The 4,612-nt window shown below is 40.1% G+C and overlaps 1 pseudogene; it reads left to right on the top strand.

Moving 5' to 3' along the window:
• Positions 1–529: 529 nt before the first annotated feature.
• On the top strand, positions 530–987 carry LOC118834194 (annotated as a pseudogene).
• The last annotated feature ends 3,625 nt before the right edge of the window (positions 988–4,612 follow it).

Below are 4,612 nucleotides of genomic sequence, written 5' to 3'. Positions count from 1 at the left end.
AGTCATCATTCACATGCAAGGGATGTTAAAACTATGAAAGCTGATAAGATTGCTAATGTAGACTGTGTAGCCAGAGAAGAGGTTTAATTGATATTTATGCGGGCAAGTGGAGAAAGAAGAACCATTGAAGAAAACAGAGAAGAGGCAGCCATAGAGATAGGAGAATCAAGTTATTATAATGCTACAGAACACAGAGGAGAGAGTTCCGAGAAACAATGGGTGGTCAATATTTGCCCCAAACTGTAGAGTTCAAGGAGTGTGATGACAGGGAAAAGCCACTGGATTTCGTGCTTCAAGAAACTCCAAGTCATTGGTGACTTTTAAGAAGTTTTTAAGTAGGCTCACGCCCACCCCCTCTCCCAGACAGCCTCGCGACCCTCCCTCCCACCAGCTCTCACTGTTCCCTTTTTTGGCCTTCCGGGAGGAAGAGACTTTCGGCTCTCCCGGAAGCCCAAGACCAGACCGTGCTCCACATCTTCCACTTTGGAAAGATGGCCTCAAGAGTGCAAGTAACTGATGAAGTGTGCAAGTAGCTGATGAAGTATGCCACATTTTCTACGATATGAAGTTTCGGAAATGTTCCGCACCAGAAGAAATCAAGAAAAGAAAAAAGGCAGTTATCTTTTGTCTCAGCGCTTACAAAAAATGCATCATTGTGGAAGAAGGCAGAGATATTAGTGGGAGAGGTTGGTGTAACCATCGCTGATCCTTTCAAGCATTTTGTGCGAACGCTTCCTGAAAAGGATTGTCGCTATGCTTTATGTGATGAAAGAATTGATGTTTTTTCCTATGGGCACCAGAACTAGCACCTCTCAAAAGTAAAATGATCTATGCAAGCTCCAAGGATGCAATCAAAAAGAAATTTCCAGGCATGAAACGGGAATGTGAAGCAAATGGACCAGGAGATCTCAACCGGGCTTGTATTGCTGAGAAACTAGGAGAGTCCTTAATTGTAGCTTTTGAAGGATGTCCTGTGTAGATGATCATTCAGTGTTGAAACGCTTCCATGTTTAATGTATCTTCTTGCTAAATACGTAAAACAAATATACTTAGGCCAGGGTTTCACTGAGGGGGAGCTGTCTTGTTCAATATTTATTATATAAACCTGTATTATATTATAAATATTGTAGATATTTTATAAACCTGTACAAAATAACCCTAAATAAATCTAAAGTCTAAAGTTTTAAAAAAAGTTTTAAGTAGAATGCAGACCTTTTAAGTAGACCTTTAAACAGTTTTAGTAGAATGTTGGTTGTTGTAGAAGCCAAATTATCAGTCAATCGAGCATATTTCAAGTAACTGTTGAGAAAGTAGCAGTAGTGATTATAGACTACTCTTTCCACAAACTTGGTATTTAAAGGAAGGGGAAAAATGGAACCACGGCTTGAGGGGCTAGCAGGTGTCCGTAATATCCATAAGACTGTGGCATTTTCATGTTGACTGTTCTCTCTCTACACTCCTTCTACCAACCTATTATCAGTTCAGACTGTAGGATCATCTGTGGCTTGGTCCAAGTAGGGAAGAGATATTAGGGATGATAGTTTGGCCAGTGGCACCAGTAGGCTCAACAGATGGGGCAGCTATGGCTTCAAGAAAAGCAATGAGGTTAGCAAGAAAGGAAACAAGGATTTCAGATCAAATGGGCTGTATAGCCAAGAATACACCAAAAGAAATCTTAATTTCAATATGCATCTCTATTCTGATCCATTGGTGAGTGAGCAGCAGAGCCAGGAATACTCCATCTCCTTAATTATATTCTTGTGCTCAAAGCATAATTTTGCTAGAATCACACTATTATTTTAGAAAGGAAAAGATGACATTAAAATAAGAAATAAGTTATTGGGTCATAAGATTGATACACTGATGAGAATACTATATACTATACCTGGATAGTCAGAAAGATGCAATGGAAAGAATACTAGATTCTGAGCCAGAGGACCTGAGATCAATTCCTGGTTCATCTACTTACTAACCTGGGTAAGTAATTTCACCTTTCTTAGCTTCCTCTTCTGTAAAATTCTATTAACTAAATCATCAAATGAAGGGTAAAGGAGATGATTGCTGCCACAAGGATCAAATGAGACTACATATATCTATATCTATCTCTATCTCCCTGTCTCTCTGTCTCTGTCTCTGTCTCTCTGTCTGTCTCTCTTTCTCTCTCTCTGTCTCTGTCTCTCTGTCTGTCTCTCTCTCTCTCTCTCTGTCTCTCTCTCTCTGTCTGTCTCTCTACCTGCCTATCTATCTATCCATGCATCTATCTATCTATCTATCAACTTTGTCACCTTAAGATATAGTATAGGGGATAGAGACCTGGGTTGGGCTATTCTTTCTATTATGTTATACTCTATATACTCAGTTTATTTATATTCTCTCATGTGATCTTCCTGATAACCCAGTGAGGCAGATACTACAAGTATCATTTTCTCTCCTTCTCCATAAAGCTATTTAAGAAGATTATCAAAGTCACATAGTACAGTGGCAGGACCAGGCATGTTTATTTCAAAACCATTATACCACAGTGACCTTGAGGATATCTTCATAGATAGGTAATGTCTTTTTGAGATATTTAGAGTCATATTTTGGGAAATTCTAATGTGAATTTTTATGACTAAATAGTAAAACTCTGAAAAATGGGATCTTTTAATTGACACACTGGTTGATGCATATTCCTCTTCAGGCTAAATTGGGGATTTTCTCTATTATTCCCCAGAAACCTTTTCACTTTGGAAGCTCACTCCAGTTCTAGAATTCACAGATTCATTCTAACTGCTCTGTTTCTACAGCCCCTCTCTTTGATTGGATGGCTCCTCCCTGAACCTCCATTTAAGGACAGTGCCCAGGATAGCCAAATCTTATTCCTCCCCAGGCTGCCCTCTGGACTTTCTTTACCATGAGGTCACAGTAGTCTTCCTCCTCCCCCCTTTCAATATCCTTTCATGAGCCGTCTTTCCCAATTAGAAGTCAAGCTTCTTGAGGCCTTTCTTTCTGCTTATATCTGTATTCTAAGCACTTAGCAGAGTGTCTGGAACATAGTAAATGCTTTATAAATGCTTGTTGATTGATCTTGTTGAAGTGATTTGATAGTTAAATGAAAAATGAGTCATGAATAATTTTGAACTCTATATTACACAAAATGTCTCTAAAATATTTTTCTTCCAATGCTATTTGTTTTTCAATTTCTACAAATGTATCCAAAAATATTTTGTAAGTGAAACACAACTCAACATATGAAAAAAAAAGGGGCAGCTAGGTGGCGCAGTGAGTAGAGCACCGGCCCTGGAGTCAGGAGGACCTGAGTTCAAATCCGGCCTCAGACACTTGACACATGTGCTAGCTGTGTGACCTTGGGCAAGTCACTTAACCCCAATTGCCCTGCCAAAAAGCAAAAAAAAAAAAAAACATATGAAAAAAAAACTTCCTTTTAATTAAGGCTAACCCAAAATAAAATGTCTGCTTTGGAGGAAAGTGAGCTTCTATCATTAGAGATCTTAAGGTAGAGGCTGAATGGCCACTTATGAGGGATGGTGTAAATGAGATTCATGATTCTGGCAGTAATTGGCTTTTGTGACTTCTGATGCCTATTTAACTCTAAGATTCTATAACTATATCATTAAATACAAGTAAATTAATAATGTTTAACTCTAAGAGAGAACTTATGTGACTTAGGCCTAATATTACTACCTCTTTATAGTTATTTTTTTCTGTACAACATGATTAATTTTTACAAAATTATTGTTCATTGCTGAGAAATATGAATATTCTTTAATGTTCCTATTCAGAGAACACCATAAGTCTTCCAACACTCTGTCCAGATGTCACCTACAATTATGGTGTTATGAACTTTATGAGGTAAAATGGGTTTTAGTCCATGGAGATGCACGTACATTCATTTATGAGGTAACACATACATGCAATATTAATTAAATTCTTTCTGTTTCCCTTCTGATTCAGGTGACCAAGATAGTCAAGCAACAGTGTCAATTAAAACAATATTTTCATTGAATACTTTACTTCTCCATCAAATAATATTCATTGAATTCCCAGTGCCAAGATGGTGGAGTAAGGAAGGAACTCTCTGAAGCCCTCCCAAATTCCTCTCCAAACAACTAGAAAACCACTTCAGAATTGGTCTGGGAGCAGAGAAGCAGCTTACCAGCCAGGCAGGAAAGGTCTGTCTCACTGGGGTGGGAGGGGAGCAAGGTCCAAAAGCAGGCTCCAAGCCTGGGACAATCCATCAGAGAGGCCCTACCCTCCTGCAAACCAGCAGTCCCCTAGGTAAGTGAGCAGTCTGTGCAGAGCAGCAGTGCCCCACCCCAGTGACCCAAGCACAAGCCACCAGCAAGGCCTTGACCCCATTTTTGACCAGCAATGAAGCCCTACCCTTGGGCTGGCTAAAAGTGAGACCCCACCCCTGAGGCCTACCAGCAGAGAGAACCTGTTTCCATAGCAACCCAGCAGCAGAGCCCCACCCCTGGAGCAGGCCAGCAAGCAGCTAAACCTCATACCCAAGGGATGCCAACAGGGAGGCCCCACCCCACAGTACAAACCAGAATGGAAGCCTACCCTCCAGAGAAAGCAAGCAGCTAAGCCATGAAGCCCAATGAAAGTT

Source organism: Trichosurus vulpecula, chromosome 1 (assembly GCF_011100635.1).
Source record: "Trichosurus vulpecula isolate mTriVul1 chromosome 1, mTriVul1.pri, whole genome shotgun sequence".
NCBI classification, from domain to species: Eukaryota; Metazoa; Chordata; class Mammalia; order Diprotodontia; family Phalangeridae; genus Trichosurus; species Trichosurus vulpecula.
Note: the sequence above shows the minus strand (reverse complement) of the source record. Positions and strands in the feature narration are given on the sequence as shown.